This window comes from Aegilops tauschii, chromosome 5, assembly GCF_002575655.3.
Source record: "Aegilops tauschii subsp. strangulata cultivar AL8/78 chromosome 5, Aet v6.0, whole genome shotgun sequence".
Classification (NCBI taxonomy): Eukaryota; Viridiplantae; Streptophyta; class Magnoliopsida; order Poales; family Poaceae; genus Aegilops; species Aegilops tauschii.
In genome coordinates, this window is record NC_053039.3 from 492,219,274 (window position 1) to 492,242,733 (window position 23,460).

Below are 23,460 nucleotides of genomic sequence, written 5' to 3' on the forward strand. Positions count from 1 at the left end.
ACAGAGCATGGTAGAAACAGACATTATGAAGGCATCTTGGTGAGCTTGATTCACTCAACACAAAGCAATGCATAACAAAACAAGCATACCTACAGCAATATGGCATGTTTATGAAGCTATACATTGCAACAACAAATACATAGCATGAATGGATCAACTACAACAACCTTGGCAAAATCGAATAACACGTAAACAATCTGCCAGAAATATTTTATAGCAAAAGTAGAGCAAGATTGAGTCATGCTATGGCACTCCATAATTCCAAACAGAGGCATGAATGGATAGATCACAACTATATCTACAAAACATACTTACTGAATATCTCCAAAAGGAGCATGGATCTCTCTGTAGACCCATGGATACATGGCAACAAAATAAAAGCAGACAAAGACTTAGCAAAATCCCAAGTCCCTGAAATCAGAAACATCATGAAGCCTAGTTTGCATGCTTGTGCTAGTAACCACAGAGATCACAAAAATACATGGCATACACATCTATAAAGATGGCATGGCATACATCAAAACACCTGTAGATCTCATGCCTATAAGATGCACACATCAAATGCAACAAAAATAACAAATCCTCAAGATCTGATAAGTAACAGCAGTTAACAGCATATAGCACTCTTGCACCAGAGATTTTGGCATCAAGATGGACTCAAATGAACATGGCATAATGGAACAAAATGAAGAGCATCTAGAGACGAACATTTCGATATATTACACGTGTGAAACGGAGCTATATGCAGGGAGTTATGATGCAATGAACAGAGCAAGATAATGTAAAAACTTAAAGACTTGGAGAATTTCGGGGAAGGGGAGAAGAAAGTCAACCGTTGACTGGATCGGGATCTGGCCTCGAGCTCGCCGGAGCTACTGCCGGAGACGGAGGATGGGGCGGCCGGCGACGGGACGGAGAGGAGGTGGAGGAGGCGCCGCGGGGGAGGAGGAAGACGGGGGCCGGCCGAAGACGACGGCGAGGCGCCCGGAGACGGCGGCGGGAGGCGCGGCGACGGCGGCGGCGAGGGCGCGGCGGCGCCGGCGAGAGGACGGGCAGCGGCGCGCGGCCCCGGAGGAAGACGGCGGCGGCGGGGCTCGGGCTGCGGGGCGGAGGAGGCGCGGGCCGAGAGGGCCAGGCACGGGCTCGCCGGGCCGCGGGCGGCGCGGGTGTACGGGCGCTAACGTGGCGGCGCGGGACTGGCTATGGGCGGCGGCGCGATCTCGTCCAGCGCCGGGCGGACTTGTCCGGCGCGCGGAGGGAGAGGGCTAGGGTTTGGACCCGGGATTTCGGAGGGGAAGGTGTTTATATAGGCATAGGGAGCTAGGAGACTCCAAATGGAGTGCAGTTTTCGCCCACACGATCGTGATCGAATGGCCTAAAGCATGGAAGAGACTTAGAGGGGTTTTGGGCTGTTTGGAGGGGGGTTTTGCTGCAACACACAAAAGGACTTTGCGGTTGCCCGGTTAACCGTTGTAGTACCAAACGACCTCCAAATGGAACGAAACTTGACAGGTGGTCTACCGGTGGTATACCAAGGCCACTTAGCAAGCCTCGGTCCATTCCGAGAAAGTTCAACACCCACTCACGAAAAGAAACAAGAGGGGTGCGCCGGAGGAGGTGGGAGTGCCGGATTGCAAAACGGACAACGGGGAAAATGCTCGGATGCATGAGACGAACACGTATGCAAAAGAGATGCACATGATGACATGATATGAGATGCATTACATGAACAAAATGCAAAACGAAAAACAAAACCCGACCACGAAGGAATATCATAACACATAGCCGAAAATGGCAAGAGTTGGAGTTACCAATATGGAAAGTTACATCCGGGGTGTTACAGCGGAGACTTGGTTGGTGTGGGTCTGGCAGTGGCCCTCCTGGCGTCCTCGGTGAGGGCCTTGCCGGGTGGCCTGGCAAGGGTCTTGCCGTGGCGCGCTGTCATCCCCGGCAACGATCTTGCCGGGGGTCTTGTGGCTCTCCTCGGCAAGGATCTTGCCGAGGACCGTTGTCTTTTAATCCTCATCTGATATTGAGCATTCCTTGTCTTCACAAAGATCTGCATTTCACCATGGAGGTGCCTCCCGAGCCCTAGTTCCAACGTGGTTGGTTGAGTTGGAACCCGTGGGCTCGAGGGTGGCTCCCTCCGCTGGCGTGGGCGATCCGCCCTGGCAAGGGTCTTGCCGGGGCCGCTGAGGCTGCCCCCGGCAAGGATCTTGCCGGGGGAGCCTGCTTCGCCTATCTACTTCTTTGCGGTCTTGATCTTGGCGTTGCTCTGGCTGTCTTGAGCTTTTGTTTTACCTTGGTTCACCTCCTCCGCTCTGCTTGGTGCGGCCGTGGACACGGCTCCGACTGTCCGTGCATAGGTAAACGGGTACAAAAGTGTGCCCCCTCTTTTGTACACGGACATAAGGGGGGAAGGAGGAGGAGGAGAGAAGGAAGGAGGGGGGCGCCGCCCCCTCCCCTTCTCCAATTCGGATTGGGGAAAGGGGGGCGTGTGCCACCTCCTGGCCGGCCCTCTCTCTTCTCCACTAAGGCCCATGAGTCCCAATAGCTTCCCGGAGGGGGTTCCGGTAACCCCCGGTATTCCGAAACTTATCCGAAATGACCCGAACCATTCCGGCGTCCGAATGTAGCCTTCCAATATATGAATATTTATGTCTCGACCATTTTGAGACTCCTCGTCATGTCCATGATCTCATCCGGGACTCCAAACAACCTTCGGTACATCAACTCACATAACTCATAATACAAATCGTCATCGAACGTTAAGCGTGCGGACCCTACGGGTTCGAGAACTATGTAGACATGACCGAGACACATCTCTGGTCAATAAACAATAGCGGAACCTGGATGCTCATATTGGCTCCTACATACTCTACAAAGATCTTTATCGGTCAAACCACATAACAACATACGTTGTTCCCTTTGTCATCGGTATGTTACTTGCCCGAGATTCGATCGTCGGTATCATCATACCTAGTTCAATCTCGTTACCGGAAAGTCTCTTTACTCGTTCCATAACGCATCATCCCGCAACTAACTCATTAGTCACATTGCTTGCAAGGCTTATAGTGATGTGCATTACCGAGAGGGCCCAAGATATACCTCTCCGAAACACGGAGTGACAAATCCTAATCTCGATCTATGCCAACTCAACAAACACCATCGGAGACACCTGTAGAGCATCTTTATAATCACCCAGTTACATTGTGACGTTTGATAGCACACTAAGTGTTCCTCCGGTATTCGGGAGTTGCATAATCTCATAGTCATAGGAACATGTATAAGTCATGAAGAAAGCAATAGCAATAAACTAAACGATCATAGTGCTAAGCTAACGGATGGGTCTTGTCCATCACATCATTCTCTAATGATGTGATCCTGTTCATCAAATGACAACACATGTCTATGGCTAGGAAACTTAACCATCTTTGATTAACGAGCTAGTCAAGTAGAGGCATACTAGGGACACTCTGTTTGTCTATGTATTCACACATGTACTAAGTTTCCGGTAAATACAATTCTAGCATGAATAATAAACATTTATCATGATATAAGGAAATATAAACAACAACTTTATTATTGCCTCTAGGGCATATTTCCTTCATTCGCAACATCCACTTTATGTTGTTCCTGGGTTTTCGGGTTACCTGTGTTCCTATTAAAGTCGCCAAAGCATCCAAAAGTTCAGTTAACACCCGAGCCGGCGGGCGCGTAGAGCCGCTAGCACCAGCCGTCGCCGCAGCCGTTGAGCTGGAGGTCATAGCCGCGGCGGTCGTTGAACCGAGCACCAGTTGTGTACCAGCCATGAAGATTGCAACCCTGTTCGGCGGCTCATACGGGTCTGAAATACTGTCGCCATCGGAACAGCCCCCAAGCCTACCGTCCTGCAGTTGATACATTGAATCAGTCTCACCAGTTGAAGACTCGCCATCAGAGTAAATCACCGTCTCTCCCATGGACGCAGATCCTTCCTCAAGATCTGCCCCATGGATGAAACCAACAAAGGCACACTTCACGGCGGCTTGAACTTTGGCGGGTCGTGCGTGCTGAGTCGTCTCGACGATGTCGGTGCAGGTGTCTGGCTCAGGCCCTGACTCGCCGATCTTGCCGATGAAGATGTGGATTCCGCCGAAGGGGACCCGGTACCCGTACTCAATTGAGCCAGCCTCGGGGCCCCAGCCAGCGTCGTCGATGTAGAGCTTGCCGCGAAGACTCTTGGTCATCCGGCCCATGGCGTATCCCTTGATCCCTGTGAAGCTACCCTTCAAGAACTCGAAACCACAGTGCGCTGGCCCCACGGTGGGCACAACAGTCATGGACTTAACATGGCAGATGCCCTAGCAAAAGGACTTAGGTGTGGAGCCATCGCAACTAGATTAGCTTGAAGGGGTTAAACGGGACAAAGGACACAGAGGCCCCTCTCAACAAGGTAAAAGCCTACTCCTGCTTTAGGTTGTATTGCTTGGGTTTCGATTACCAGGGAGCGAATAAGCTTGACCTAGTTCTCGACCTGTTCTCTCTTGTCCTAACCCACCGCCGGGTCACCCCTTTATATACACAGGTTGATGCCCGGCGGCTTATAGAGTCCCGGCGGGCTCATACACAATGTGTCCGGCTCGGTGACTAACTAAACTTGCCTTACAATACAAGTTACACATATGGCGGTTTATCCTCTTGGGCCTCAAGTCACCTCTGGGTCTTGGGCCTTCAATAGGCTTGCTTCATAACCCGCCATCTTCATCCTTGAGTCGCCAACGGTATGACCCGGCCCCTCCTGGGCGGGTCATACCTAATAGTTATATCCCCAAAAGGCAGGATGCCGGAAAAGGCCCCTAGATAGGATCTCAAGGGAACAGAAGGTTGCGGCAGTGGAAAAGTGTTTCCGTGGATGCTTCTGGTGGTTTGGGGATATATGTGAATATATAGGAGGAAGAATTAGGTCAGGGGAGTCACGAGTGGCCCACAAGGCAGGGGGTGCGCCCTACCCCCCCCCCCCCCCGGGGCGCACCCTCCCCCCTTGTGGCCGCCTCCTGGCTCTTTCGACTTGATCTCCAAGTCTCTTGGGTGTCTTCTGGTCCAAGAAAAATCATTGCGAAGGTTTTGTTCTGTTTGGACTACGTTTGGTATTCCTTTTCTACGAAACTCAAAAACAAGTAAAAAAACAGAAACTGGCACTGGGCTCTAGGTTAATAGGTTAGTCCCAAAATAATATAAAATAACATATTAATGCATATAAAACATCCAAAACAGATAATATAATAGCATGGAACAATCAAAAATAATAGATACGTTGGAGACGTATCAAGTGGTATGGTAATCCTGTCCTGGAAGTCATGTTACTAGACCATGGCGAACCTACAAACTGTGAAGAAGCTATGATGAGCCCAGATTCCGATAAATGGCTTGAGGCCATGAAATCTAAGATAGGATCCATGTATGAGAACAAAGTATGGACTTTGGTGGACTTTCCCGATGATCGGCAAGCCATAGAGAATAAATGGATCTTCAAGAAAAAGACCGATGCTGATGGTAATGTTACTGTCTACAAAGCTTGAACTGTTGCGGAAGGTTTTCGACAAGTTCAAGAAGTTGACTAGATGAGACTTTCTCACCCGTAGCGATGCTTAAGTCTGTCCGAATCATGTTAGCAATTGCCGCATTTTTATGATTATGAAATCTGGCAAATGGACGTCAAAACTGCATTCCTTAATGGATTTCTTAAAGAAGTGTTGTATATGATGCAACCAGAAGGTTTTGTCGATCCTAAAGGTGCTAACAAAGTGTGCAAGCTCCAGCGATCCATCTATGGACTGGTGCAAGCATCTCGGAGTTGGAATATACGCTTTGATCAGGTGATCAAAGAGTATGGTTTATACAGACTTACGGTGAAGCCTGTATTTACAAGAAAGTGAGGGGGAGCTCTGTAGCATTTCTGATATTATATGTGGATGACATATTGTTGATTGGAAATGATATAGAATTTATGGATAGCATAAAAGGATACTTGAATAAGAATTTTTAATGAAAGACCTCGGTGAAGCTGCTTATATATTGGGCATCAAGATCTATAGAGATAGGTCGAGACGCTTAATAGGACTTTGACAAAGCACATACCTTGATAAAGTTTTGAAAAAGTTCAAAATGGATCAATCAAACAGAGGGTTGTTGCCTGTGTTAGAAGGTGTGAAGTTGAGTCGGACTTAAAGCCCGACCACTGCAGAAGATAGAGAGAAAAAAAGTCATTCCCTATGCCTCAGCCATAGGTTCTATCATGTATGTTATGCTGTGTACCAGACCTGATGTGTGCCTTGCCATAAGTTTGGCAGGGCGGTACCAAAGTAATCCAGGAGTGGATCACTGGACAGCGGTCAAGAACATCCTGAAGTACCTGAAAAGGACCAAGGATATGTTTCTCGTTTATGGAGGTGACAAAGAGGTCGTCGTAAATGGTTACGTTGATGCCAGCTTCGACACTGACCCGGATGACTCTAAGTCACCAACCGGATATGTATTTATATTGAATGGTGGAGCTGTTAGTTGGTGCAATTCCAAGCAGAGCGTCGTGGCAGGATCTACGTGTGAAGCAGAGTACATAGCTGCTTCAGAAGCAGCACATGAAGGAGTCTGGATGAAGGAGTCCATATCCGATCTGGGTGTAATACCCAGTGCATCGGGTCCAATGAAAATCTTTTGTGACAACACTGGAGCAATTGCCTTGGCGAAGGAATCCAGGTTTCACAAGAGAACCAAACACATCAAGAGACGCTTCAACTCCATTCGTGAAAAGGTCAAGGATGGAGACATAGAGATTTGCAAAATACATACGGATTTGAATGTGGCAGACCCGTTGACTAAGCCTCTTATGCGAGCAAAACATGATCAGCACCAAGACTCCATGGGTGTTAGATTCATTACAATGTAATCTAGATTATTGACACTAGTGCAAGTGGGAGACTGAAGGAAATATGCCCTAGAGGCAGTAATAAATTTGTAATTTTATATTTCCTTATTCATGATAAAGGTTTATTATTCATGCTAGAATTGTATTGCTTAGAAAATTAAATACATGTGTGAATACATAAGCAAGTACCGTGTCCCTAGTAAGCCTCTACTAAACTAGCTCGTTGATAAAAGATGGTTAAGGTTTCCTGACCATAGACATGTGTTGTCATTTGATAACAGGATCGCATCATTAGGAGAATGATGTGAGGGACAAGACCCATCCGTTAGCTTAGCATATTGATCGTTTAGTTTATTGCTATTGCTTTCTTGTTGACAAATACATATTCCTTCGAGTATGAGTTTGTGCAACTCCCGGATACTGGAGGAATACCTTGTGTGCTATCAAACTTCACAACGTAACTGGGTGATCATAAAGATGCTCTACAGATATCTCCGAAGGTGTTTGTTGAGTTGGCGTAGATCAAGATTAGGATTTGTCACACCGAGTATCGCAGAGGTATCTTTGGGCCCTCTCGGTAATACACGTCATAAGAAGCCTTGCAAGCAAAGTGACTAAGGAGTTAGTTGCAAGATGATGTATTATGAAACAGGTAAAGAGACTTGCCGGTAATGAGATTGAACTAGGTATGAAGATACCGACGATCGAATCTCGGGCAAGTAACATACCGATGGACGAAGGGAAATACGTATGTTGTCATAACGGTTCGACCGATAAAGATCTTCGTAGAATATGTAGGACCCAATATGGGTATCCAGGTTCCGCTATTGGTCATTGACCGAAGAGGTGTCTCGGTCATGTCTACATAGTTCTCAAACCCATAGGGTCCGCATGCTTAACGTTCGTTGACGATATAGTGTTATATGATTTGGTGACCGAAGGTTGTTCGGAGTCCCGGATGAGATCGCGGACATGACGAGGAGCTCTGGAATGGTCCAGAGGTAAAGATTGATATATAGGACGATGATATTTGTGAAGGAAATATGCCCTAGAGGCAATAATAAGTTGTTATTTATATTTCCTTATATCATGATAAATATTTATTATTCATGCTAGAATTGTATTAACCGGAAACTTAGTACATGTGTGAATACATAGACAGATAGAGTGTCCCTAGTATGCCTCTACTTGACTAGCTCGTTAATCAAAGATGGTTAAGTTTCCTAGCCATCGACATGAGTTGCCATTTGATGAACGGGATCACATCATTAGAGAATGGTGTGATGGACAAGGCCCATCTGTTAGCTTAGCACTATTATCATTTAGTTTATTGCTATTGCTTTCTTCATGACTTATACATGTTCCTATGACTATGAGATTATGCAACTCCCGAATACCGGAGGAACACTTAGTGTGCTATCAAACGTCACAACATAACTGGGTGATTATAAAGATGCTCTACAGGTGTCTCCGATGGTGTTTGTTGAGTTGGCAGAGATCGAGATTAGGATTTGTCACTCCGATTGTCAGAGAGGTATCTCTGGGCCCTCTCGGCAATGCACATCACTATAAGCCTTGCAAGCAATGTGACTAATGAGTTAGTTGCGGGATGAGGCATTACAGAACGAGTAAAGAGACTTGCCGGTAACGAGATTGAACTAGGTATGATGATACCGACGATCGAATCTCGGGCAAGTAACATACCGATGACAAAGGGAACAGCGTATGTTGTTGTGTGGTTTGACCGATAAAGATCTTCGTAGAATATGTAGGAGCCAATATGAGCATCCAGGTCCCGCTATTGGTTATTGACCGGAGAGATGTCTCAGTCATGTCTACATAGTTCTCGAACCCGTAGGGTCCGCACGCTTAACGTTCGATGACGATTCGTATTATGAGTTTATGTGTTTTGATGTATCGAAGGTTGTTCGGAGTTCCGGATATGATCACGGACATGACGAGGAGTCTCGAAATGGTCGATACATAAAGATTGATATATTGGAAGGTTATATTCGGACACCGGAATGGTTCCGAAGTGTATCGGATTGATATATAGTGCAAGTAGGAGCAGCAAGCACATGCATATTATATCTATCAAAATCATCATGTGTAGAAGTAAAACGCAACCCATCAATATAATCCTTAATAAGGGCAAACTTCTCCGATATAGTGTAGTCGGGAGAATTCAAAAAGATAATAGGACTATCATGCGTGGGTGCAATAGCAACAATTTCATTTTTAACATAAGGAACTATAGCAAGTTCATCTTCATAAGCATAATTCATATTGGCATCTTGGCCACAAGCATAGCAAGCATCATCGAAAAGGGATATTTCAAGAGAATCAACGGGATCATAACAATCATCATAGCAATCATCCTTTGGTAAGCACGAAGGGAAATTAAACAATGTATGAGTTGAAGATTTACTCTCATTAGAAGGTGGGCACGGGTGATCAATCCGCTCTTCCTCCTTTTGTTCTTCACTCTCCTCCTCATCTTTTTCATCCAATGAGCTCACAGTTTCATCAATTTCTTCTTCCATAGACTCCCGCAAAATATTAGTCTCTTCTTGGACAGCAGAGACTTTCTCAATAAATGCATCAATATCGGCATTGTACACATAATTCTCATAGCAATATTTAAGGATAGCTAAATTTTCAGGTCTATAAACAGCATCATAAAGATTTTCACACTCTTTAAATACAGATTCAATTTCATAAGCACCCATAAAAGCAACATATTCTTCTATTTGTTCCACATCATAGTAATCATATATACCTCTAGCATAAGAAGCCAAGGTTTCATTATCATTAAATTTGCATGAAAAGGGAAGGTGTGGAGCCTTCATCCTAGAGCAACAAGTATAATCATATCTCAAGCATAGTTGCCTAGCATACCACTTCAACATATAAATTTGATCCCATAATAGTTTCCCTTTTTGAGTCAAGCGATAATCCCTAAAGTATTCACATTGATCCAACGTGTCTCCCATTACCAAATTGAATGGGGTTTTCTCAGGATTATCAAAGTAGTACATAATATCTATCACATAACTAGCATCGAGGGTTTTAGGAGGTTCCCTATCTCCATGAGTAGCAAGTAAACCTAATTTTTTTGGTATTTCGTGTTCCATATCCGTAACTAAAGATAGAGAACAACTAAGAACAGCAAATAAAAATTACTTAGTGATAAAGCAAACAAGCACACACGAGAATATTCATCCCATGCTATGACTCCCCGGCAACGGCGCCAGAAAAAGGTCTTGATAACCCACAAGTATAGGGGATCAATTGTAGCCTCTTTCAATAAGTAAGAGTGTCAAACCCAATGAGGAGCTAAAGGTAGAACAAATATTCCCTCAAGTTCTATCGACCACCGATACAACTCTACGCACGCTTAACCTTCGCTTTACCTAAAACAAGTATGAAACTAGAAGTACTTTGTAGGTGTTTTTGGATAGGTTTGCAAGAATATAAAGAGCACGTAAATAAAAAGTAGGGGCTGTCTAGATAAAGACACAACTAAATTAGTTTTAGTAAAGAGCTTTTTGTCACGAGAAAGTTATTTGTCCCTAGGCAATCGATAACTAGACCGGTAATCACTATTGCAATTTTATTTGAGGGAGAGGCATAAGCTAACATACTTTCTCTTCTTGGATCATATGCACTTATGATTGGAACTCTAGCAAGCATCCGCAACTACTAAAGATCATTAAGGTAAAACCCAACCATAGCATTATAAGGCATCAAGTCCTCTTTACTCCCATACGCAAACAACCTACTTACTCGGGTATGTGCTTCTGTCACTCACTCCACCCACCATAAGCAAATCATGAACATATTGCAAACCCTACAGCGGGAATCCCTCACGCTTGCGCGACACGGAGAGCACCATAGGACAGCACCAATAATAAAACATGCAACTCAAACCAATCACAATCATCAATTAACCCATAGGACAAAACGAATCTACTCAAACATCATAGGATAGCCATACATCATTGGGAAATAATATATAGCATTGAGCGCCATGTTTAAGTAGAGATTACAGCGGGTAAAAGAGGGGTTACACCGCTGCATAGAGGGGGGAAGAGTTGGTGATGACGGCGGTGAAGTTGTTGGTGTAGATTGCGGTGACGATGACGGCCCCGGAGGCACTCCGGCGCCACCGGAAGCGAGGGGGGAGAGCCCCCCCTCCTTCTTCTTCTTCCTTGACCTTCTCCCTAGATGGGAGAAGGGTTCTCCCTCTGGTCCTTGGTCTCCATGGCGTCGGAGGGGCGAGAGCCCCTCCGAGATTGGATCTGTCTCTCTGTCTCTCTCTGTTTCTACACTCCTGATTCTGCCCTTTCACCGTTTCTTAAATTCCCGGAGATCCGTAACTCCGATTGGGCTGAATTTTGGACACGGTCTCTACCCGGATATTAGCTTTCTTGCGGCGAAAGAAGGGCACCAACCGCCTTACGGGGTGGCCACGAGGGCCCAGGGCGCGCCCCCTGCCTCGTGGCCCCCTCGGGCATCGTATCACATTGATTCTTCTTCCCAAAAATCACATATATTCCAAAAAAAATCTCCGTCAGTTTTTATCCCGTTTGGACTCTGTTTGATATGGATTTTCCGCGAAACAAAAAACATGCAACAAACAGGAACTGGCACTGGGCACTGGATCAATATGTTAGTCCTAAAAATAGTATAAAAAGTTGCCAAAAGTATGTAAAAGTTGTAGAATATTGGCATGGAACAATAAAAAATTATAGATACGACGGAGACATATCACACCCCCCCCCTCCTTCCTTCTCTTCTCTCCTCTTTCCCTTCTTCTCCTTCTTGGTCTAGGAAAGGGGGAAACCTACTCCTACTAGGAGTAGGAATCCCCCCCTTGGGCGTGCCCCTTGTGGCCGGACCTCCTCCCCTCCTTTATATACGAGGGAGGGGGCACCCCATAGACACACAAGTTGATCTTTAGCCGTGTGCGGTGCCCCCCTCCACAGTTTTACACCTCGGTCATATCGTCGTAGTGCTTAGGCGAAGCCCTGCGCCGGTAACTTCATCATCACCACGCCGTCGTGCTGACGGAACTCTCCCTCGGCCTCAGCTGGATCTAGAGTTCAAGGGACGTCACCGAGTTGAACATGTGCAGATCACGGAGGTGCCGTGCGTTCGGTACTTGATCGGTTGGATCGCAAAGACGTTCGACTACATCAACCACGTTACTTAACGCTTCCCCTTTCGGTCTATGAGGGTACGTGGACACACTCTCCCCGCTCGTTGCTATGCTTCTCCTAGATAGATCTTGCGTGAACGTAGGCAAATTTTTGAAATTACTACGTTCCCCAACAGTGGCATCCGAGCCAGGTCTATGCGTAGATGTCATGTGCACGAGTAGAACACAAAGAGTTGTGGGCAATAATAGTCATACTGCTTACCAGCATGTCATACTTTGATTCGGCGGTATTGTTGGATGAAGCGGCCCAGACCGACATTACATGACCGCGTTCATGAGACTGGTTCTAATGACGTGCTTCGCACACAGGTGGCTAGTGGGTGTCTGTTTCTCCAACTTTAATTGAATCGAGTGTGACTACGCCCGGTCCTTGTTGAAGGTTAAAACAACACACTTGACGAAAAATCATTGTGGTTTTGATGCGTAGGTAAGAATGGTTCTTGCTAGAAGCCCGTAGCAGCCACGTAAAACTTGCAACAACAAAGTAGAGGACGTCTAACTTGTTTTTGCAGGGCTTGCTGTGATGTGATATGGTCAAGACGTGATGATATATAATTTGTTTTATGAGATGATCATGTTTCGTAAGAGTTATCGGCAACTGCCAGGAGCCTTATGGTTGTCGCTTTATTGTATGAAATGCAATCGCTATGTAATTGCTTTACTTTATCACTAAGCGGTAGCGATAGTCGTAGAAGCAATAGTTGGTGAGACAGAGATCATGACGGTGCTTTGGAGATGGAGATCAAAGGCACAAGATGATGATGGCCATATCATATCACTTATATTGATTGCATGTGATGTTTATCCTTTATGCATCTTATTTTACTTAGTTCGGCGGTAGCATTATAAGATGATCTCTCACTAAATTTCAAGGTATAAGTGTTCTCCCTGAGTATGCACCGTTGCTACAGTTCGTCGTGCCGAGACACCACGTGATGATCGGGTGTGATAAGCTCTACGTTCACATACAACGGGTGCAAGCCAGTTTCGCACACGCAGAATACTCGGGTTAAACTTGACGAGCCTAGCATATGCAGATATGGCCTCGGAACACTGAGACCGAAAGGTCGAGTGTGAATCATATAGTAGATATGATCAACATAGTGATGTTCACCATTGAAAACTACTCCATCTCACGTGATGATCGGACATGGTTTAGTTGATATGGATCACGTGATCACTTAGATGATTAGAGGGATGTCTATCTAAGTGTGAGTTCTTAAGTAATATGATTAATTGAACTTTAATTTATCATGAACTTAGTACCTGATAGTATTTTGCATGTCTATGTTGTTGTAGATCAATGGCCCGTGCTACTATTCCTTTGAATTTTAATGCGTTCCTAGAGAAAGCTAAGTTGAAAGATGATGGTAGCAACTACACGGACTGGGTCCGTAACTTGAGGATTATCCTCATTGCTGCACAGAAGAATTACATCCTGGAAGCACCGCTAGGTGCAAGACTCGCTGCAGGAGCAACACCAGACGTTGTGAACGTTTGGCAGAGCAAAGCTAATGACTACTCGATAGTTCAGTGTGCTATGCTTTACGGCCTAGAACCGGGACTTCAACGACGTTTTGAACGTCATGGAGCATATGAGATGTTCCAGGAGTTGAAGTTAATATTTCAAGAAAATGCCCGGATTAAGAGATATGAAGTCTCCAATAAGTTCTATAGTTGCAAAATGGAGGAGAATAGTTCTGTCAGTGAACATATACTCAGAATGTCTGGGTACCACAACCACTTGACTCAACTGGGAGTTAATCTTCCTGATGATAGTGTCATTGACAGAGTTCTTCAATCACTGCCACCAAGTTACAAAAGCTTCGTGATGAACTATAATATGCAAGGGATGAACAAGACTATTCCTGAGCTCTTCGCGATGCTAAAGGCTGCGGAGGTAGAAATCAAGAAGGAGCATCAAGTGTTGATGGTCAACAAGACCACTAGTTTCAAGAAAAAGGGCAAAGGGAAGAAGGGGAACTTCAAGAAGAAGGGCAAGCAAGTTGCTGCTCAAGTGAAGAAACCCAAGTCTGGACCTAAGCCTGAGACTGGGTGCTTCTACTGCAAAGGGACTGGTCACTGGAAGTGGAACTGCCCTAAGTATTTGGCGGATAAGATAGATGGCAAAGTGAAAAGTATATTTGATATACTTGTTATTGATGTGTACCTTACTAATGCTCACAGTAGTGCCTGGGTATTTGATACTGGTTCTGTTGCTCATATTTGCAACTTGAAACAGGGACTACGGATTAAGCGAAGATTGGCTAAGGACGAGGTGACGATGCGCGTGGGAAATGGTTCCAAAGTCGATGTGATCGCCGTCGGCACGCTACCTCTACATCTACCTTCGGGATTAGTTTTAGACCTGAATAATTGTTATTTGGTGCCAGCGTTAAGCATGAACAGTATATCTGGATCTTGTTTGATGCGAGACCGTTATTCATTTAAATCAGAGAATAATGGTTGTTCTATTTATATGAGTAATATCTTTTATGGTCATGCACCCTTGATGAGTGGTCTATTTTTTACTAAATCTCGATAGTAGTGATACACATATTCATAGTATTGAATCCAAAAGATATAAGTTTAATAATGATAGTGCAACTTATTTGTGGCACTGCCGTTTAGGTCACATTGGTGTAAAGCGCATGAAGAAACTCCATGCTGATGGGCTTTTGGAATCACTTGATTATGAATCACTTGATGCTTGTGAACCATGCCTCATGGGCAAGATGACTAAGACTCCGTTCTCCGGAACAATGGAGCGAGCAACAGACTTGTTGGAAATAATACATACTGATGTATGCGGTCCGATGAGTGTTGAGGCTCGCGGCGGGTATCGTTATTTTCTGACCTTCACAGATGATTTGAGCAGATATGGGTATATCTACTTGATGAAACATAAGTCTGAAACGTTTGAAAAGTTCAAAGAATTTCAGAGTGAAGTGGAAAATCATCGTAACAAGAAAATAAAGTTTCTACGATCTGATCGTGGAGGTGAATATTTGAGTTACGAGTTTGGTCTTCATTTGAAACAATGTGGAATAGTTTCGCGACTCACGCCACCCGGAAAACCACACCGTAATGGTGTGTCCAAACGTCGTAACCGTACTTTATTAGATATGGTGTGATCTATGATGTCTCTTACTGATTTACCGCTATCGTTCTGGGGTTATGCTTTAGAGACGGCTGCATTCATGTTAAATAGGGCACCATCTAAATCCGTTGAGACGACGCCATATGAACTGTGGTTTGGCTAGAAACCAAAGTTGTCGTTTCTTAAAGTTTGGGGATGCGATGCTTATGTGAAAAAGCTTCGACCTGATAAGCTCAAACCCAAATCGGAGAAATGTGTCTTCATAGGATACCCAAGGAAACTGTTGGGTACACCTTCTATCTGAAGGCAAGATATTCGTTGCTAAGAATGGATCCTTTCTAGAGAAGGAGTTTCTCTCGAAAGAAGTGAGTGGGAGGAAAGTAGAACTTGATGAGGTAATTGTACCTGCTCCCTTATTGGAAATTAGTTCATCACAGAAATCAGTTCCAGTGATTCCTACACCAATTAGTGAGGAAGCTAATGATGATGATCATGAAACTTCAGATCAAGTTACTACCGAATCTCGTAGGTCTACCAGAGTAAGATCCGCACCAGAGTGGTACGATAATCCTGTTCTGGAGGTCATGTTACTTGACCATGACGAACCTATGAACTATGAGGAAGCGATGATGAGCCCAGATTCCGCGAAATGGCTCGAGGCCATGAAATCTGAGATGGGATCCATGTATGAGAACAAAGTATGGACTTTGGTTGACTTGCCCGATGATCGGCAGGCCATAGAGAATAAATGGATCTTCAAGAAGAAGACTGACGCAGACGGTAATGTTACTGTCTACAAAGCTCGACTTGTTGCGAAAGGTTTTCGACAAGTTCAAGGAGTTGACTACGATGAGACTTTCTCACCCGTAACGATGCTTAAGTCCGCCGAATCATGCTAGCAATTGCCGCACTTTATGATTATGAAATTTGGCAAATGGATGTCAAAACTGCATTCCTGAATGGATTTCTGGAAGAAGAGTTGTATATGATGCAACCAGAAGGTTTTATCGATCCAAAGGATGCTAACAAATTGTGCAAGCTCCAGCGATCCATTTATGGACTGGTGCAAGCCTCTCGGAGTTGGAATAAACGTTTTGATAGTGTGATCAAAGCATATGGTTTTATACAGACTTTTGGAGAAGCATGTATTTACAAGAAAGTGAGTGGGAGCTCTGTAGCATTTCTAATATTATATGTGGATGACATATTGTTGATTGGAAATGATATAGAATTTCTGGATAGCATAAAAGGATACTTGAATAAGAGTTTTTCTATGAAAGACCTCGGTGAAGCTGCTTACATATTGGGCATCAAGATCTATAGAGATAGATCAAGACACTTAATTGGACTTTCACAAAGCACATACCTTGACAAAGTTTTGAAGAAGTTCAAAATGGATCAAGCAAAGAAAGGGTTCTTGCCTGTGTTACAAGGTGTGAAGTTGAGTCAGACTCAATGCCCGACCACTGAAGAAGATAGAGAGAAAATGAAAGTCATTCCCTATGCTTCAGCCATAGGTTCTATCATGTATGCAATGCTGTGTACTAGACCTGATGTGTGCCTTGTTATAAGTATAGCAGGGAGGTACCAAAGTAATCCAGGAGTGGATCACTGGACAGCGGTCAAGAACATCCTGAAATACCTGAAGAGGACTAAGGATATGTATCTCGTTTATGGAGGTGACAAAGCGCTCGTCGTAAATGGTTATGTCGATGCAAGCTTTGACACTGATCCAGATGACTCTAAGTCACAATCCGGATACGTATTTATATTGAACGGTGGAGCTGTCAGTTGGTGCAGTTCTAAGCAAAGCGTCATGGCGGGATCTACGTGTGAAGCGGAGTACATAGCTGCTTCGGAAGCAGCAAATGAAGGAGTCTGGATGAAGGAGTTCATATCGATCTAGGTGTCATACCTAGTGCATCGGGTCCAATGAAAATCTTTTGTGACAATACTGGAGCAATAGCCTTGGCGAAGGAATCCAGATTTCACAAGAGAACCAAGCACATCAGAAGACGCTTCAATTCCATCCGTCATCAAGTGTCGGAACGGGACATAGAGATTTGCAAAATACACACAGATCTGAATGTTGCGGACCCATTGACTAAGCCTCTCCCACGAGCAAAAAATGATCAGCACCAAGACTCCATGGGTGTTAGAATCATTACTATGTAATCTAGATTATTGACACTAGTGCAAGTGGGAGACTGAAGGAAATATGCCCTAGAGGCAGTAATAAAGTTGTTATTTACATTTCCTTATATCATGATAAATGTTTATTATTCATGCTAGAATTGTATTAACCGGAAACTTAGTACATGTGTGAATACATAGACAAACAGAGTGTCCCTAGTATGCCTCTACTTGACTAACTCGTTAATCAAAGATGGTTAAGTTTCCTAGCCATAGACATGAGTTGTCATTTGATGAACGAGATCACATCATTAGAGAATGATGTGATAGACAAGACCCATCTGCTAGCTTAGCACTATGATCGTTTAGTTTATTGCTATTGCCTTCTTCATGATTTATACATGTTCCTATGACTATTAGATTATGCAACTCCCGAATACTGGAGGGACACTTAGTGTGCTATCAAACGTCACAACGTAACTGGATGATTATAAAAAATGCTCTACAGGTGTCTCCGATGGTGTTTGTTGAGTTGGCATAGATCGAGATTAGGATTTGTCACTCCGATTGTCGGAGAGGTATCTCTGGGCCCTCTCGGTAATGGACATCACTATAAGCCTTGCAAGCAATGTGACTAATGAGTTAGTTGCGGGATGATGCATTACGGAATGAGTAAAGAGACTTGCCGGTAACGGGATTGAACTAGGTATGATGATACCGACGATCGAATCTCGGGCAAGTAACATACCGATGACAAAGGGAATAACGTATGTTGTTGTGCGGTTTGACCGATAAAGATCTTCGTAGAATATGTAGGAGCCAATATGAGCATCCAGGTTCCGCTATTGGTTATTGACCGGAGAGATGTCTCGGTCATGTCTACATAGTTCTCGAACCTGTAGGGTCCGCACGCTTAACGTTCGATGACGATTCGTATTATGAGTTTATGTGTTTTGATGTACCGAAGGTTGTTCGGAGTCCCGAATATGATCACGGACATGACGAGGAGTCTCGAAATGGTTGAGACATAAATATTGATATATTGGAAGGTTATATTCGGACACCGGAATGGTTCCGAAGTGTATCGGGTATATTTTGGAGTACCGGGAGGTTACCGGAACCCCCGGGGATTAATGGGCCACAATGGGACTTAGTGGAGAAGAGAGAGGGCCGGCCAGAGGTGGCGCCCCCCTTCCCCAGTCTAAATTGGACAAGGGGAAGGGGGCGCCCCCCCCCCTCCTTCCTTCTCTTCTCTCCTCTTTCCTTTCTTCTCCTTCTTGGACTAGGAAATGGGGAAACCTACTCCTACTAGGAGTAGGAATCCCCCCTTGGGTGCGCCCCTTGTGGCCGGCCCTCCTCCTCCTCCCCTCCTTTATATACGAGGGAGGGGGCACCCCATAGACACACAAGTTGATCTTTAGCCGTGTGCGGTGCCCCCTCCAGAGTTTTACACCTCGGTCATATCGTCGTGGTGCTTAGGCGAAGCCCTGCGCCGGTAACTTCATCATCACCGTCACCACGCCGTCGTGCTGACGGAACTCTCCCTCGGCCTCAGTATCGTGGAGGTGTCGTGCGTTTGGTACTTGATCGGTTGGATCGCAAAGACGTTCGACTACATCAACCGCGTTACTTAACGCTTCCGCTTTCAGTCTACGAGGGTACGTGGACACACTCTCCCCGCTCATTGCTATGCTTCTCCTAGATAGATCTTTCGTGATCGTAGGCAAATTTTTGAAATTACCGCGTTCCCCAACAATTTGGACACAGGAAGAGTTTCGGGATGCACCGGATAGAAATCGGGTCATCGGAAGGGGTTCCGGACACCCCGGGAGGTTAATGGGCCATATGGGCCAAAGGGGGGAACACACCAGCCCACAAGGGGCTGGCGCACCCCTCCTAGGCCGAAGTCCTTGGGCAGAGAAGGAAAGGGGGGAGTCGGCCTCCCCCTTCCTTTCCTTCCCCCTCCGGCAAATATAGTAGGGGGGCGGCTAGGGAAAGACCCCAAGTAGGATTCGCCCCTACTTGAGGCGCACCTTGCCCTCTCCCCTTCCCCCCACCTATATATATGTGGGAGGGGGCGCGGCACATAACCACGACAATCTCTTAGCCGTGTGCGGCGCCCCCTTCACCGTTTACACGCTCGGTCATATTTTCGTAGTGCTTAGGCGAAGCCCTACGGAGATAGCATCACCATCACCGTCACCACGCCGTCGTGCTGCCGGAACTCATCAACTACTTCGCCGTCTTGCTGGATCAAGAAGGCGAGGACGTCACTGAGCTAAACGTGTGCTGATTGCTGAACGCGGAGGTGTCGTACGTTCGGTACTCAATCGATTGGATTGTGAAGAAGTTCGACTAAATCAACCGCGTTACTAAACGCTTCCGCTTACGGTTTACAAGGGTACATAGACACACTCTCCCCCTCGTTGCTATGCATCTCCATGGATAGATCTTGCGTGTGCGTAATTTTTTTTTGTTTTCCATGCAACGTTTGGGCGGCGGAACAACTGCACAACCCCCTCCCTCTCGCGATTTCAAACAAAATGAATGCCAGGGGCGTGGGCAACGGGGAGGAGGTGGAGAGAGAGGTGCGGGACGTGGTGGGCCCTCCACCGCTTAGGCCGTTTTGGCCAACATGCTCGGCTCCGTTTCGATTCAGACCGACTCCACCCGCGCGCCTGACCAAAAAACATCTACGCGTCACGATCTCGATCCGACGATAGCGAGAGGCGCGTGGTCAGGAGGCCCAAAAAGTGCAGCTGCACTTTTTAGCATTTGGGAAATAATAAATAAAACTTTGTCGGAACAAGCATTGTATAGTTTATTAACCACATGTAAAGTTTCAGAACAAGATGACTTCTATGGTATTTTTGATCAAAAGACAAAATTGCAAATACAAAATGTGTGAATAATAAGCTTAATATAGTACTCTCCCCGATCCAAATTAATTGATGCAACTCTAATACAAATTTGTACTAGAGTTGCATCAATTAATTTGGATTGGAGGGAGTATCTGTTTTATTTTTACTCGTCCCAATGTCATGGAAGTCATTTTGTCTCGAAACTTTACAGAGAGTAATACACTAGACAATACTTGCTCCTACAAAGTTTCAGAATTTTTACATTTTTTTTCTAGGTGTGCCAGGTTCCGTGGTGTATTTTCATAGAACTTGACCCATACCTTGTTTCAGCCCATACAAGTCTACACTGGGTCACGGCGCGCTGGACGGCCGAAAACAAACCGCGCAATCGAACAGCCGTTAGGCCAACTCCACCGTGCGATCCTATCCTGTACGGCCCCGTCCGTTTGGGGTAAAACGGACGAATAGCGCGGCCCAGCGTGCGGCCTCAAACGGACAAATGTCCGGATTCCGTCCGTTTTCGACCCATCCCCGGCCCAAACTTGCGCTCGGTTTGGGGTGAAACGGACGCGCGCGGACGGCCTGGACACATGCCCTTGTCCCCCCCCCCCCGGCCCGCCTGTCGGGGACACTAGCAGTCCCTCCGCTCCCAACGCTTCCATCCTCTCTCTCCCGCCCCGCCCCGCCGCCGGCGCCGTCGCTATTCTCCGGCCGCCTCCTCACCGCGCAGCCTCCGGCCGTCCCTACCAAACCACGTCTCGACATGGCCGCCACCACGCCCGTGCTTTGGCCGTAGTTTTGGCCGTCGATCGGAGGTTTGGCCGTCGCCGTCTTTGCCGGCCGCAGAGGGGACAGGACCGCCGGCGACGCACCACGGCGGCCTCGACAGCTTTCGACGAGAGCTCCAGAGCGGCCAGTAGCTGGCCGGCAACCACCCCTGCTGCGTCGAGGTGATCATCGCGGCCTCTTCGCCACCACGACCGCAAGGTGTTCGGCATTTTGCCCACAAAGGTATGGACAGTGGAGACGAGTTTTTCTTCCATCACTTCCTTTGTTCATCGGACGATTCGTCGTCGGATGATGAAGATCTTGTGGTGGCTGCACTGGTCGTTCACGACCACATTCAACGGCAGCTTCCTCGGTACAGGGGGTTAGTCCCTGGCCGTGCTCCCAACCTAAACCGCAACAGGGAGAGAGGCCACACCCTGCTCTATGCTGATTACTTTGCCAACACCCCGCTCTTCAAGCAGGATAAATTCCGTCGCCGTTTTCGAATGGCAAGGCATGTGTTCAATCGTATCCGAGAGGGAGTGGTTGCTCATGACCCATACTTCGAGTGCAAGACGGATGCCCTTGGCAAGCTTGGATTCTCCTCTTACCAGAAATGCACCGCAGTCATCCGCATGCTTGCATATGGAATTCCAGGCGATCTGGTGGATGAGTATGTGCGTATGAGTGAGACAACATATCTGATGTCAATGTACAAGTTTTGCCAGGCTGTGATCGAGGTGTTTGGCCCAGAGTACTTGAGGCAGCCAACTACCGCTGATATAGAGAGATTGTTGGCGACCAACGCAGCTAGAGGCTTTCCAGTCATGCTTGGCAGTATAGATTGTATGCACTGGGAGTGGAAGAACTGTCCATTTGCTTGGCAGGGCCAGTACAAGGGGCATGTCAACGGGTGCACTGCCATATTAGAAGCGGTGGCATCGCAGGATCTTTGGATATGGCATTCTTTCTTCGGCATGGCAGGTTCTCACAATGATATCAACGTGCTGCAGCGTTCTCCAGTCTTCGCGAGGCTTGCAGAAGGCCACTCCCCACCTGTCAACTTTGAGATCAACGGCCACCCGTACAATAAGGGATACTATCTAGCAGATGGTATATATCCTCAGTGGTCAACTTTTGTGAAGACAATCTCGAAACCCCAAGGTGAGAAGAGAAAGAGATTTGCCCAAATGCAAGAGAGTGTTAGAAAGGATGTGGAACGTGCTTTTGGTGTGCTTCAATCCCGGTGGGGTATCGTTCGAAACCCTGCACTGTCATGGGATGAAAGGAAGCTTTGGGTGGTGATGACTGCTTTGTGTGATCATGCACAACATGATCGTCGAGGACGAGCGTGATGAGAGTATCTTCGACCAAGGATTTGATTATCAAGGTGAAAATATTGAGCCCCTGCACCAAGACCCGGCCACATTTGAACAGTTTGTCCAATTCCACCGTGAGATGCGTGATTGGCACACTCATTTGAATCTTCAAAATGACTTGGTTGAGCACGTGTGGGATCACATTGGCAACCAATAGATGTATTGGTCCATTTTATGTTCAGTCAAGACAATTTCGATTTGGTTGTAAAACTATTTTATTAAAGACAATTTCAATTGAGTTGTAAAACTATTTTAATTTTCAGACAAATATTTGGGTTGAAAAACTAGTTTTGATGAAAATATGGACATTTTTGGCCCTGATGGACAGGATGGGCAAACGGATATGGCCGCGCGCTGGGCGCACGACCAACGTATCTCATAACACGCCCGGACACGACCCCATTGCCCTACCCAAACGGACAGAAACCGGATAAAACGGATGTCCGTTTGGGTCGCGCGGTGGAGCTGTCCTTTTAGATCGAACAACCTGCTCTTACGAGTTGGCCCTTGGCGCCACGCACGCCGAATATCCGACCTATTACGGCATTGACGACGGCGATGCAGTCCTTGAGGAGCTTCCGATAGGTTCGTCTGCGAGAGGACAGCAAGGGCGACGTACGTGCTCCAACACGTCCCACGCAGTTCCCACGTGGCGGCGTTCCAGTGGATCGGGGCCTTCTGCCGACTTCCAGACGTGACAGCTCGCGTGCCAGCTGAGTCACAGGACCCCACCACACGAGCACGGCCAATAAGATAATCGACCATGGCGATCCGGCAGGCAAACGTGGAAGCCGATAGAGATGGATGCGTCGTACGTTTGGATATTTTGTGGTCGACGGAGAGGCTTAACTAGGATTAGCACGGGTGGTTTGGTGCTGGATTTCAGGTTAATCTGATGGTCCCCGGCGGTGGGTGGTCACGCATTGATGCGGAGCCGATGTCGACCACGATTCTGAGGCGTTTATTAAGGTGATGTGTACGGCTGCCAAACGAGATATTTTTTGAGTGTACTGCCTGTGTGGAGGATACGGCAGAAACGTGGTTTCGCTCCTTAAAACACTTCTGATTTTGCTAAATCTGGATCGGACCTG

At 46.4% G+C, this 23,460-nt stretch overlaps 1 pseudogene; it reads left to right on the forward strand.

The window, feature by feature from the left end:
- Positions 1-21,235: 21,235 nt before the first annotated feature.
- LOC109775927 (uncharacterized) lies at positions 21,236-22,526 on the forward strand (annotated as a pseudogene).
- The last annotated feature ends 934 nt before the right edge of the window (positions 22,527-23,460 follow it).